Source organism: Neopsephotus bourkii, unplaced genomic scaffold (genome assembly GCF_033783945.1).
Source record: "Neopsephotus bourkii isolate Nb327-2 ecotype Australia unplaced genomic scaffold, CSIRO-AGI_Nbou_v1 NB_1539, whole genome shotgun sequence".
NCBI classification, from domain to species: domain Eukaryota; kingdom Metazoa; phylum Chordata; class Aves; order Psittaciformes; family Psittacidae; genus Neopsephotus; species Neopsephotus bourkii.
This window is the reverse complement of record NW_026902015.1, coordinates 722,323-737,644: the sequence shown is the minus strand read 5'-3', so window position 1 is coordinate 737,644 and position 15,322 is coordinate 722,323. Positions and strand designations below refer to the sequence as shown.

The window sequence follows — 15,322 nt, the reverse complement described above, 5'->3', positions numbered from 1 at the left end:
CCTCTCTAGGCCTCTATTAAAAGCCACTGCTAGACAACAAGGTTTCAAAAATTCTGGTCTGATTCAGTATGGTTATTAGTAGTCTTCTTCACAATAGGGCAGTGAATCTACACAAAGACAACTGTTTTGAATGTTTGTCCCCAGTGATTTGTAAAGGTTACTGAGCTTTAGGAACTGAAACTGCAGTCGATTTGAATTTCACATTGCCAAGGGCATTTTTCAGTTTTGCTGCTCTCCCCTCCTACTGTTCCCTTCCCTCCATCAGTGCTAGAAGCAACCACCTTAATTGCAGCTTACACTTTAGATCACAATGTGGAGCATCAGCCTTGAAGAGTCAGGGGTCAATGGACATTTCCATAACAAAGATTTAAAAAAGATTTCCTCTGCACATATGCTTCTTGAACGCTTTACACTTGGGGTACAACAAAATGGTATTTGCCAATCAAATGGAAAAGTCCTCTTGAAGGATATACATTACAGATTTTTAAAATCACAGGTCTAATAATATTCAGCCACAGATGAGACAATTCAGTTTTAGTAACAGCAAATAAGGAAAAAAAATAGTTACTCTAAAGAAAGAAATCGTACATTCACTAGACTGTATAGAAACTATAACTCTCTTAAATGCATTTGTTCCTTGGGCAAACAATCCAGCACCACAGAATATTGACACTTTGCAGTCCTGAAACCTACACACAACTACTTGACACATCCAACTATAACTCGGCCTTTACAACATTTCAATTCCGTTAACAGGAAAAAGATCCCCCACACCCACCCCACCCCGAGGCCACCTACAGTTAAGGTGATAATTCCATTTACAAAGCCTGCAAATAGTTGTGAAGGAACACATGACCCAAAACATTCATGACAAAAGCTTCCTAAAAAACTCTTGAACAGAAGGTAGTATCCCTATAAGAAATGGCTTTTAAAGATTTTAATCCTGATCTTTGACTCCTGACAATTCTATTTGCTCAACTTCAGATTAGCAATCAACAATTACAAATCACCTTTTTACACAACTAACCTTGTATTTGCCCTCAACCAGTAAGGCGATAACTTTCAAGACAACCAAATGACTCATGACAGCTAAACAACTCGCTGAGATATGAGATTCTACTTTGAAATATTTGCTTGCATTTATACAAGCCATTGTAAACCAGATTTATATTGCTAGAGCAGTACAAAAGCAGCCCTAGCAGCACAGTACCAAACTGAAGATAAAGATGAAATCACTTCCACAACTTGTTTTTTTTTTTATCCCACTTTACTATTTCTTTCTTGCTGTCTTCTGCACTAAAGCAGACTGTAAGTACAACTGCTGTACTGATAACCACAGTGAGACAAAACTCACCACCTATAAGTCAGCTTACTCTGATTACATCCTGTTCTGTAGCCTGCAAGAACCCTACTCTCAAGCTATTCCATTTGCCGTATGTCCTCAAGTGTCAGCTTTTCTATGCTTCTTTCTTATGTGTTGTTATTCTGGATTAATATAGTTAACAGTTTAATATACACAAAGAAAAATCGAGGTAATAACTGCACACATCATAAGGAAAAAGAAATTAAAAATAACACTAAAATACAACCACAACTTAACCAAACATAACTGAAATGACAAAAAGAAATGTGTTAAATGGAATGGTGAACTAATAATACAAAAGTGACCTAACCCACACTGGTTTTCGAGTTTTTGCTTTAGCCACATAATTTCATAGTACTAAAAGAAATGTATTTTCTTTATGCTCTGATAAGAATGAACTAGAAAACTTTAAAAATGTTCTCTATTTCCTGGGTATCAGCACTCCTGTAACTTCTGCCAAGAGCATCTGTGAGCAGGCAATACCACAGTTGATGACACAGTGCTCTTACCACTTCTGTGAGGGAAAGCATCACTACAGAAGTTACCCACTAACAAGAACGTTCTCTATGGAACCCCAAGCAAAGTAAACTTACTGTTCTCACATGCCCTAGTTTCCCTAAGCCCAAAATGTGTTACATCCCTATGAAATGAGGAAGTTTCCCTGAAACCCAAAACCAAATATAAGTAGTGAAATAGAATAAACTATGCAGAGAGAGAGAATAACTATGCTACAGCTGTTGGTCCAGTGCTGCATACAAGTCTTGAAGTAACCAGTGATCTTAGCAGATGGCATTATTTCGGTAGCAATGCTGTGACATCTAGTTTCCTGCCTTCTCAAACTTCAGTGCTACTGTAGTATACCTGTACAAGCAGTTACTCATTTAATCTAGCTGTTCATGAAGTCTGTTTGCTCAAGCTAATTTTAAAAATAAGTTTTCCAAGTGAAAATTGCAAGTAATCTCAGTGAGACTTCTTTCAGAACTTTCAGCCACATATCAAAAACAAAGGTGTTAGGTAATTCAGCTGTTGGAAAGACTCTCAGTGTAAAGCATGCATAAGCAGATACTGCACAATAGCTTGGCATGACCTAAATAGCACATGGAGAACTGAGCAGGCACAGTACTTCATCTCTAAGCATCAACTGTTAAAGGCACAATTCCAACACCTTCTACCATTACAGCATGTAGCTGCACCTACAACAAATGGAAAAGCATTCATCTGTCAAGTAGCTTTGCAGTGACATATCAGAAGCAGAAAGACTCAGCTCACAAAACAGGGACAGGAGTTTAGGCAGGTTCTTTGCCTTCCATTTGTAATACTCTTCAGTTTCTACTTTTTTAGCAGCAACATCATCCAAAAATTCCCAATTCCACTAGCCGAGAATGAGATTCCACGTGATTCTGCCAGTTTTCAAGCCCATTCCAGGTATCTGCACCTCATTTAATGTGAAAGGCAGAGATGCATACCTGCAAGCCAGAAGCTGATGTTAGTTAGATGCTGTTACACAAGCCCCATGGGGAAGAAATTTTGTAGCAGCTTCTGGGACTTCACTTCTACTGACTCTTCCTTCTGCCTCTGCAAAATGTGATGAACTCCACAAACTGAGGATTAAGTTGCAGAAGTTGCTTATGCTTCAGAAGTGACTTATTTTTATTTGCCAAAAAAGTAGTTGGTTTAAGTTCTAGAAGCTTTTAACAATAGCACGTTAAAAGCATTAACATTATTTTATTGCGTGTGTCCAGTTAAAAGGTCTCTCTACAACCTGGACTCCTACTGCAAGCATTTGTAAACTTTCATGTAAACCAAATACGAACTATCCTCTCAAAGAGCTTCTGCTTGCAACTTAGAAAGACCAACACACTCCATGTGAAACAAGCATGAAACTGCACTTTTGGCATAAATGCTAGCACAGGTCAGTGATTTGGATGTCCCAGAAACAGGCTTTAAAGAACACAGAAACACACTGCAGAAATAACCATTATGGTGCATTTACCCAGGGTAGATCTACAGTATAGTGTAATAACATCAGACATTATCAAATAAGACTGCAATGGAAAGATTTGAGCCTACTTTTACTCCAGAGCATCTGTTTTAAGTGAGTGCTATGATACATCCCACCACCCTAACACTATTCTTTGCAAAATATCATCTCCAGTATACCATTCTACCATTTCCCCAAAGATCATGAGAGAAAAGCAGGAACCTTGCTATTAGGAATACACCACAGATTTTATAGCAAGAAGAGGTTTATGGTGGTCTATTAATACATGCTTTAGTGGCTCATTTTGATAGCAAAAAATAAAATATATGAAAGTGTATTTTCCAGAAGGGGGGTATATCAATACTGAAAAAAACTTAGGATTTCATTTGCTTTGAATGGTTGATGATTGCTCCCTGTTAAGTTGCAGGATTAAACTGATCCATCAATATAGGCACATAATGCTGTGTTAAACAGCTTCAGGGCAAAAATGCTTTATCTCTCCTTGGCAGTCTTCTTGCTCTTCCTCATCCCCTCCTCCCCCACTGGCCACGAACGCCCTCCTGCACGAGCCTGTTATACTCACAAGGACCTTCAGAGCAGCCAAAAACTCTGTGGTTTCTACACACTCTTTAAGCAACAGAAAAACGTGACTTTTAACTAAAACTTTTAAAAAGTAACAGCAGGACCCAAAATTCTCTTTCATTTAGAAAAGATGTATTCATGAAATGCTCTACTGCCACATATCATTTCAGTGCTGCAGTACTAAGTGTGTGTGCAACTTGAAGTCTCAGATAATCTACTTCCCTATACATCTTGTATTGTATAAAAAAACCCCAAAACCTCAAAACCCAAAAGCATAATAGTGACAGAGAAGGAAAAAAATAGGTGTTGTCTCGCTTTGTACAGCATTTTAATTTAGACTGAATTAGTATTAGATGAGAAAGATCTTCAAGCAAAGAGTTGAAAACATGAAAGCATCTAAACTCAGAACATTAGTTATTCCAAGAAAGAAATACAAACCTCACAAAACTCAAGTTACATAGGTTCTGGAGGGACACTTATTTGAACAACTGATATAATGATTTGCAGAGTAAATGGTGTCATTTATATGCCATTGTTCCAAAGCCATAAAAATAGATAGTGTCTGATGAATTTATATTGATAATGCTTAGGTAGCAGAGAACAGTTTAATATTATAAATAACAGAGCATGCATGCATTTTCTTTTCCTGTTTATTTGTATTCTCACTAAATCCCAAGATGTCTTCTGCTCAAAACAGAAAAAAGGCCTGATTTGTGTGAACTGTGAGACCTACGTATCTAGTATTTCTAGAATGAAAGAGTGGTACTTTAATATTCAAGTTACAAACTCAGACCCCTGGTTTAGAGCACAGAGTTCATTATTTAGAACCTGACAAATATTTCTGTGCCTAACACCAAAGTAGTCAAAATTTGTTTTGATAATAATCTGAAGCTCATGAGCTTGGAACTAATTTAGCATATTCCACTTGCATGCAGCAACTGAAAAGTTGCTTGAATGGCAGATGCCATTATGACAATATATTGAAATTGGTCATTGACTACAAGTGTATGTGGGACACAGTGGACTCAAATGAACCTGAGCTGAATGATATCAATACAGTTTAACAACCCTAGCAAGCAACATGTTATGCTCGTACAAACTGTCCTATCCACAGGAACGAGGCGTTGCAATGGACCAAGAGCAAAGTAAGCTGTGCCACATGAGAGGAAAAAGCAAATATAATCTCAGTGAATGGACACTTTTCAAACAGCATTTGGAGGGTGGAGGCTAATTGCACAAGACAAAAAGATCATACACCTATCATTTAAAAATCAGTAGACACATTTGAGGAACTTCTGGAATCGTAAATGTGGCGTTATTTAGTTCTTGTTTCATCAGTTAACTTCCTATTCACACTTTTGTCAGTTCCTCTGTTTACTGCACAAGCAGGAACCTTCTTTTAGCTGCTCCTTCTTCCCTTGATGTGAAGCATGCATCCTACTGCTGCTACTTAATTTATACAGGACTTTTTTTACCACACACACACAAAAAAAAACAACAACCATAACCAACTGTAGACGATTAAGGAAGTCAGTCCTGTCACTGTTCCACCAGATTGCTGCAACTTGGTGAACCCAGAATCAGAGAATGGTTTGTGTTGGAAGGGACATTAAAGCTCATCCAGTTCCAACCCCTTGTCACAGGCAGAAACACTTCCACTAGAGCAGGTTGCTCCAAGCCCTGTCCAACCTGGCCTTGAACACTGCCAGGAATGGGGCAGCCACAGCCTCTCTGGGCACCCTGTGCCAGCACCTCAGCACCCTCACAGTAAAGAGCTTCTTCCTAATGTCTAATCTAAACCTACCCTCTGTCACATTTAAAGCCATTCCCCCTTGTCCTATTCCTACATGCCCCTGTAAAAAGCCCCTCTCCAGATCTCTTGTCACAGCCTTTAGGCACTGGAAGTTGCCCTAAGGTCTCCCCAGAGCTTTCTCTTCTCGAGGCTGAACAAGCCCAGCTCTTTTCAGCCTGTCTTCACTGGAGAGGTGCTCCAGCTCCCTGATCATCTTCGTGGCCTCCTCTGGACTCACTCCAACAGGTGAACTATTCAACATAGGTGAGCTTTCATCCAGTTCTTTGCCAGAATAGGACAAAACATATAAGACACTTTTGAATACCCATAAAATGGGAATGAATCAAAGATTTTCATTATTCCCTTAAGGAATTAACATTATGCATTATGGATGCAAAGGAACTGGGTAGTGTAAAGAAATCTCATTATGTTGAGTTTCAGGTGGAAAACCCTCATCAGTTTCCCGTTTACAGCTTCACCTTGCCAGTAACAACAGCTTGGGATAATGTATCACTGCAGAAAAAAATATTACATTCTAGTAAGAATTACTGGTAACCAGTGAAGATGCATATGCTTCAGACACACTTAAATTTTAGCATAAGACAAAAAAGAATACTATTGCAAATACATCTATCAAACAAAAATTACCAAGGCAGCAAAAAATTGCAAGAAGAAGAGGTATCAAGTCTACATCTCTAATACAAGGCAAAAAGGGCAGGAAGACTAAAAATTCAACAAAATTTCAACCAATTCTGGCCAAAACAACAGAATTCTGATAGTTCAAGCAGTATCATTAAATACTCTACAAAACAGATGTTCCCTTTGTTGAGTTTCACTAAGTAACATGACAAGCCTTATTGTCTGCAGCGTCTCATCACAACACCACTGTGGTAAGAACGCTTGTTATTTACAATACTGACACAAAATGCTGCTAAGAAAACAGTGAACGGGGAAAGGAACTTGATTTTTTTTTCCCTCAGCTTTACAATTAAATGTAAATCACATTCTCTCAAGACAGGCAGGAATTGGTAAATGCTACACCAATGCTGGAAAAGCTACAGAAGGCATGTGTAAGTGGGTGTGCAGAACTATCATCAAAAGGCTTTCACCTGCTCCTGCACTGGGAGTTCAGTTCAAAGCAGGAAAAAAGCAGGAACCTATTAGTCTTTCTAGACCTGACATATGGAGTCAATATAATAAAAGGCATAAGAGATGTGAATGGAAAGACTATGCTTATTGAGCCTAAAAGCTGTAACTGAGTAAAAGCAGTAGCATGTCCACAGCACATGACATGAAGCAGACAGGTATTTTGGCACAGCCTAAAGAAAGTCAATAATAAAAGGTATTATATTAACTTAAGAGACAGTAATTAGTTCAGCCAGATGTGCTACTAAATGACAAACTGTAGAACACTCAGAATTTCACTGGCAAAAATCCAGTGCGAAGTTACCATAAGGAAGACAAAATTATTGCTTTAGTGGGAAGTACCAAGAGCTAAGGAATTCTCTAATACAAAACAATTCCCCTTCATCAGCCTAACTCAGAATATATGACAATGCAGCCTAATTTTGCAACCTACTTCAACTCTGGCAGAGTAACCCAACTTCCTGCAGCCAGCAAACACTGAGGAGTGCTACTGGGGAGAAAAAAGTGCTAAATTCTGTACCCACAGATCCTATAGTATGCTTCCTCAGACAGGGATGTTTCTACAGTATATCCAACATGCCTTACATGATAGACATGAAAATATTCACAGTATCCTAACTTTCAGAGATGGTGTCCTGTTTAAAAACATTTTAAATGCAGTTTTTGAAGATTAGGTCAACTTAATGCTTTTACATGTATTACAGTCATTTGTTTTAATATAGCAAATACTGTAGTATTTAAAATAATTCAAAATAGGAAACAATTGTCTTTATGTATGTGAACAGGATTCAAGCACTTGAAAATAAGTCACAATGATATAGTACAGCCTTGTCCATCAACCAGACACTCATGAAGACCCTGTAGTATGCAGCACTAGCTTCTGTACGATACTCAGACTGCTAGACAGTTCAATTATTGAGTATCAGATTTAATTCTCTATTGCATATTTAAAGTGTAACAGGCTTCTTCCCCCCTTTCTAAAAAGAAATAGTGAGTAATATTGCAATATAGTAATAGTACTGAATAATGGTGTTTAGCATTAACAAAAATATTAAAGCTGTATGCACTATTCATCAGGTTGAAGTTAATGCCTTGCTGAAGCATAAATATTTATCCCGTGCAAACAGCAGGAAACTGTAGGAGACAGCACGGATTTAACACTGAAGCGAGTTAATTAGTATCCAGTGAGGCTTCAGAAGGTACTATGCCATTTCTAATTAAAGGTTAGTTTCCAAAAAAAGAAAAAGGAGGCAACAAAATGTAAAGGTTATCTCTTAACAAAGAGAGATGCCTTTAATAGCTACCAAAGTGCCCAAGATATACAGCTTCTGTCACTAAATTTAGAATGAGATTTTTAATCCAGTCAGGATAGAATACAACTTCTGCATCAGCAATAGTTATGTTTCACTACTCAGCTAGCACTGCCTTTACCTAAGTGTCTTTGTTACACTTTCATTGCTACACAGCATTTCAGATCATCGGAGGCTGAAGAGAGAAGATGACAAATATACATGTTTTGGACAAAGAACCGGTTGCCAGTCTTCCTCTCAATGATCAGATCATTCTTCAGCAATGCTGGTCTTCTAAAATAAACTAAAAAATGTTTCCATGCACACCATCGCTTTTCATGGCATTCTCCACACCGAAGAGTGATAATGATTGAGTACCTGTTCAAATTCTACATGCTTTATTGATTCCAGTTCTAATAAATAATACTCTTAGTAACAACTCTTTATTGAACCCACTTGTATTAAATTTGTATGCCATTTGGAAGTTACACTCACGCTTTATAAACATAGCCCTTAACTTATCACACAAACAAACACACCAACATCCTCCCATTTCTGCCACTGCAGTGAGAAGAAAGTGTCACATTCAGATGGTTTCAGTATGCTTCAGACTGCTTTCATTCACCACTTTTCCAGCTGTTACTAAAGCACATAAGTTCATGTGGGGATGCATCTAAAGAAATAGCTGTAAATAACAGTCGCCCTCCCTGTCTAAGCTGACATACTATTTTTATTCTGCTGCTCTTCAACGTGGTCCTAATTAGGACAAAGGCTTCACAACAGGTTCACCAGAAGTACACCTCATATCCTGCATTATTTTAGCTGTGCTAAATTAAAACCATACTTGTTGGATCTCTCAGATGTTGTTTCGGTGGAGCTGTTTTTTGTTTGGTGGGTTTTGGTTTTGTGGGAGTTTTTTATCTAATCCAGGAGTGTTTGAACTTTCAAGCAAAGCTCCAGCACAAATTCTGATAGAAATCTTATTATTTACAATAACAAATGCAGAAGCATTTCACCCTATGGACTCACGGAAAATCTTTCAAATTTTGCCAGTGTTTTCAAATAACTTCAAATAATTTAAATGTCAGTTATTCATAAAGACAATCTTGAGAATATGCAGAAGCACTTCACCTTAGAAGCATGTGTATACACTTATAATAGACGTATAGGGAAGATTCTGATGAGGCACTGGAACAAGTTGCTCAAAGAAGTGGTAAATGCTCCGTCCCTGGCAGTGTTCAAGGTCAGGTTGGACAGAGCTTGCACAACATGGTCCAGTGAGGGGCATACCTGCTCATAACAGTGGGGCTGGAACTAGATGATCTTAAGGTCCTTTCCAACTCTGCTCTATGATGCCATGATATTAATGGCATGCAGAGCTTGAGCAGCCTTGAAGCTTTAAACACAGCCTTGCAACAATATGCAGTTGCTCCACGTTCAAAAAACTTTCATCCTTTTAGTAATCCTTGTCTTCAACACCACCATTCTGACACAGATTTCAGTCCTTATCCTGACAATGCTTTGTTATTGCCTTCCAAGACTATCTCAAGAAGCATATCAAATTAATTAATCCAATTTAAGTTCCTAATTAAATGAGGCTAATAAAAATATGTTTTAACGCCAGCACATTCTCTTCCCAAATGTGCATTTAATACATCACCATGTCAGTTCTGGCAACTGAGGACAGCAAACTGACAAAAGGACCACTTTTTCCAGCGAAGAAAGAAAATGCAGATTTAAAAGGTATCATGCCTACAATTCTAATGAAGGTGGGAAGATTTTATGCTCACACAAACAACAGCATTAACAGATCAAAAGCTGTAATTTTGTTAAGGAGGAAAACTATCAGATTCCAGTAAAGCAATAAATACTTCCAAATACATCCAACCAACTACAAACCAACACACTGAAAAATGCTGCATATAAAATGCAGGTTTTAAGCACATTGAACTTTCATAACAATGTACAAGAAGTTTTGGAGATTACACAGCATATGCTAGTCATCAGGGTATTACACCTTGGTAAATAAATACAAATCTGCAGCCTTTAGTTTTTCTAAAGTGCGATAGTTTCAGATTTGAGCTCTTCCAAATTCAAAGACACAGCATGCACACAGCAATGGTCATATAATCATACACCCTATACAGGATGACAGGATCTCCTGCATAAACTTTATCCATATTGCCCCTGGAAGATTGGTCACTGGTAACACTTTAAATAAGACACAAATGCAGAGGTTCACATCTGTAATCTCCATTTATGCTAACAAAACTACCCCCACAAATCCTATGGCAGACTTAAGTACAAGCTTTGTACTCAGTCTTGCATTTGCAAGAGAGAAAGCATGCCAGGATACACCGAGAACAGAATGATTTGGGTTGGAAGGGACCTTAAAAGATCATCCAGTTCCAACGCCCTTGTCATGGGCAGGGGTGCCCCACACTAAGACCATGCTGCCCAAGGCTCTGTCCAACCTGGCCTTGAACACTGCCAGGGATGGGGCAGCCACAGCTTCTCAGGACAACCTGTGCCAGTTTATTCCACCATCCTCACAGTAATTTCTTCCTAAGATCTAACCTAAATCTGCAATCTTCTGGTTTAAAGCAACCCCCCTCCTTATCCTACCACTACATGCCAGTATCAAGCAAAGGCTTGATAATTAAACCCAAGAGGGTGATCCACTCAACAAATTTATGTCTAAACTGTTCCTGATACAAGCTTTGTACATTTGCAGAGTGCCTAGGTGATCTTTGTTAAGAGCTCAAGTGCTACTGTATTTTAATATTCTTATAACATAAGCATCTAAGCCTCATGAAAATTTCATCTGAAAGCCTCAAATGTAAAGAGTACTCCACAGGCTCTTAGTCCCAAAGGAAAGTCTGGGAACTGTGAATTTTTGCTCATAAATCATGCAGATTTCTCAAGCTATGCATCTTCCACACAACCTGAAACAAAACAGTGTCACATCAGACCATAAAATATGTATTTACTTTGTAATTAAGACAGCCAGGCATTAGCCAGCATTTGATAACCAGTAAGTCTCTAGAATGAACACAACAAATTGCATGTATTAAAGTCAGTGATGGGTTAAGAGTTCCTACCTTAAGGCAGGAACTAATGAAAATTAATTTCCTGACATGAACATACAAAGAAGGTTCAAGATGTTGGGGTTTTACACTAAAATGCACTAAAAATTAGACTTTAATTCAATGACTTACTATTAGGTTTGATACAGTCATAACATATGCATCAGTAAATGGGCTCTTCTCCCAGCTTAATGCCAGCTCCATTGTGCTAGGTGAAATACAGATGACACATACCATTTGTAGTGCCTAGCCTTGCAGTATCTCAAGCACACGCTTGTTTGCAATACAAGTCCTTACAAAATTAGAATCCAAGTGACTTAACTACCCAGCTATGCCTGTGAACATGACTACCATGGACTCTCAAGTGAAAGAAAACCCTCCCATTCACAAGACCACGGCAGGAGTTCAGCACGATTCTGCCCATGAAAGCCCTTTTCCTTGTAAAAGGCATTCTGAATAAATCCAACTCATAACTTAAAGAGAGCTCAACACTGAAAGGAAGTGAACTGCTACAGTTAAAAATCACCAGAAGTTATACTGAACTTCCTGAAAATTGTCATCCCTCTGATAAAAGGCTGGCTTAAAGTACCTTGTCTCATAAAGAGATTATCACAGAGAAATGCAGCCGAGTTTTGCATTTCAGAAGTAATATTTTCATATTGTCTTCTTGGGAGGAAAAATATGTCCAAGAGTAGTGCCAGATGGATCTAGAACTCAGCTTCAAAGACATTACTGGTACCAAAAGTACTTCACTGATGAAAGTAGAACAGAGTGTAAGTGAAATTGACCAACCTTTACAACTCTGGTTACTTTTCACAACATCCGAGAACTTGTTGGAAGGAGGAGAGGACAACAGAAGCAAGGCACTGTCATAGACGAAGGCATTCTGTGAAAAGCACAAGCTTCTGAATAGACTCCATAGCATCTATCTGCATTACTGGAGAGAGAAACTGCAGAAAAGCTTTTTAGAGGCAGTGAAAAACAACCACCAATGTCACTATGCTTTCCTGCACAAAACTGCCTTTTTGCCCCTTTGCCGTGTCATTTGTTCAAGTTGCCTTTAAAAAAAAAAACCCTCATCACCCAATCGGAATTTGCAGCTAACAGCAATCACTTCATAGAAACTTTCATCTTTTGTTCTTCGACAGTCGTCTTCACACACTAGCAGCCGATACTAAAGATTACGACAAAACAATGCTAACAAGACTTGAAAATCCTCGAGTACACAGATCTTTCCTTTGAGAACTTAAGACTCAGGAGCTTTTTCGGGACAGAGTCAGAATCCAGCTGGATGGAAAACAAACGTGAGGTCTTTGGGGACTGCAGGGACCAAGACATGTCCACTACCACTATCTCTGTTTTTACCATTACCTTTAAAACACCAAGCAGATGGAAAGTTACTTCAGTGTAACGTGCGGGAAGTCAAATATCGAAGCCTGCACAGGCACAACCCCCCGCAGTCTGCGGCGCTTCCCACTGGTGAACCTCAAACACAAACTCTGAGCAATTACAACTGTTGCAGCCACCTCCCTGCGTCCCTACCCGCGGACACCGAAATCAACGCGGCAGGAAAAACAAAAAACACGCGGAAAAGATGGGTTAGAGTGGATGTATTCCACAGCACGTCACTGAACTCTGTCCCAGATCTTCCCACGAGCGAGTAGGCACACGCTCACAGCCGGGGAGCGAGAAGTCAGCTCCAGGCACCACGCTGCTCGGGGAGACCCGCGGGAGCAGCTCCTTTGTCTAGCCCGCAGCCGGCTGCCCGCACCCCCCACTGCCTCCTCCAGCCGACACAACTGACCCCGCTGGCCCGAGCCGCCGCGCCGAGGCCGCCGCTTCCCTCCTCCGCCCTCCCCGATCGCCGCCCGCGACCCGAGCGAGACCGGGCGCGGGAGGACCCAGACGCAGCCGAAACGCCAGCAGCGCCCGGGGAGGACCCCGGGAAGGGGAAAGCTGCAGCCGGCGTCCGGAGCGCGGCCCCGCCCCGCGGACAGAGACCAGCTTCCCTTAGCAAGGCGGGAGGGGCGACGGCCGACCCCCTCAGGGCGCCGGCCCTGCCCCTCCACCGCCCCCCGCCGCGCACCGAGCACCGGCCCTTCACCCAGCCCTGCAGCGGCAACTCTGCCGCCCCGTCCATGCCTGCGCCCTTCGCACACCGGGCGAACCCCGCGGGTAACCGCGCACCGACGGCTGCCCCGGGGAGGCGCGCGGGACCCCAGAGCCTGAGGGGCTCACTGCAGCCGGCCGTTACCTGCCCAACCGCACAACCATCCCGCCGGCGCTGAGGGGCTGCTCCAGCCCCGCGAAAGAAAAGTTGGCCCTACGGGAGCGGCCGCTAACCGAACTCACCCGTCCCGCCCGCCGGGCCCGCCTCCGCCGCCGCTCGCCGACTTACTCGCCCGCCGGGAGCGACAGCGGCGAGCGCGGGCGGTGGCGGGCTGGCACCGCCCGACCCCGCTGCTGCCTGGCGGCGACCGCAACCAATCAGAGCACAAAGCGCGGTCACGCCAGCCAATAGAGTGGCAGAGCGGACCGTGCGGGCACCCTCTCCCTCCTCTCCCCCAGTGGGTGGTGCTGCCCCGCTCCGAGGGCGGGCGGCGGCGGGGCCGGGGTTGGGGGGGTCGCCGGTCTGTGAAGGCGCCCCGGGAGGGAGGGGGGCGGTGGTCGCGTCCCGCAGCCGCAGGCCCGGAAATGCGAGAGGCGGTGGCAGCTCCGTGGGGTGAGACAAGTCATTGTTTCCCCGCCGGGGCTGCATCGGCAACGTGCCTCCGGCGCCGGGCAGAACCCAGCCCCGCGGCCGAGGAAGGCGAGGCTGACCCGGGGCGCTGGTGAGGGCCGTGCCCCGAGGGGAGATGGTCCATCCGTAGCGGCGGGAAGCGCACGCTGCCGGAGCGCTGGCGGGAGCTGTCACACCGAGCGAAACGCGCAGGGGGCGCGCCGGGGGAGGGCTGGGGGGAGCCGGCACGGGGAGCGTGTGTTGCCGCTGTCAGAAAGCACATGGACACCCACCTCCTGCCACCGCTGGAAACGAAACCGGAGCTGGTGACAGACTGAGTCACGGACTGTTGAGCCAAGTACAGCCTCTAACGCCCCAGCCCTCGCAGAGATACTGGCTGACAGGTCCGCCAGGGAAATGGGAATGCCTCATTGGATGCCTCTCCGTTTTTCATGTCCCGTCTTCAGCGTTCGTTAGGTTCTGGATTCCTATGAGCCTTCCCAGAGTGCAGCAATTGTGGACAAGTTCCATTCCACAATACTCTAAGGCCCTTTTCAATTACAAGTACTTATTTTGTTTTTACTCTCTACTGACTTCATCCTTGGATTGCTCTGAAGAATGGTCTTGAAATAAAACTGAACACTGCATAACCAGCTCCTTTTTGTTTTAACTGAAGCTCAGTCTACTTTTTTTTGTTAGGACCAGAGTTTCTTTGCAAGCGTGCTTTGAGGATGAAGCTTTAATCCTCAGAAGCACACGCTTATGGAAATCTTCAGGATTAATAAAGATTAAGTTAATCAGCAATATAATCGCTGTGTGCCGACACTGAGGCAAGCAGGTTGTGATTTGGTCAGTGTCAAATACCATGTAATGACAGAGCCCGAATTAGCTCCACCAATCCTCACTGTCACAAAGCCTTGTCGCACACAACTACTCATTTAAAAGCCATGCTCTTCTATGCCTTACCAGTCTTAATTTCCTAAATGAGTCTGCACAGGTAGACAATGTCTTCACATAAAAGTTTATTGACTTCCCTGGAGCCTTGAACCTGAGACAATGGCAGGTTCAATGCACTTCTGCAAGCTTCCCTGGCCACCCTGTGTACATACGTCAGTATCTTTCTGTCTGAGCTGTGTCTAGACTTGTACTGTTGTACCATTCATTCCCGTGGGTATCTAGCACATAATTTTAATTTACTGGCAACAAAATGTATGCATTATTTTCAAGGATCTTTTATAATACAAATTATTATACAGAAAAACTACTTTTAGAGTATAAATGTCTTTCTTAGTGAGCCATTTGTCTTTATAATACACCCACTATCTTGCGGCCTAAATTCATTCTGGCAACAGTTTCTATGACAC

The 15,322-nt window shown here is 42.3% G+C and overlaps 1 protein-coding gene across 5 annotated transcripts in view; it reads right to left on the bottom strand.

The window, feature by feature from the left end:
• Positions 1-13,709, bottom strand: part of HYCC1 (hyccin PI4KA lipid kinase complex subunit 1) — a 44,803-nt gene extending 31,094 nt beyond the window's left edge. For 4 of the 5 annotated variants that reach the window (XM_061370329.1, XM_061370331.1, XM_061370333.1 and 1 more), the window contains exon 1: positions 13,592-13,709. The gene's annotated coding sequence lies outside the window, so the exon portion shown is untranslated. The remainder of the gene's footprint in view (positions 1-13,591) is intronic. The other variant, XM_061370330.1, reaches the window with a different exon arrangement.
• Positions 13,710-15,322: the final 1,613 nt, after the last annotated feature.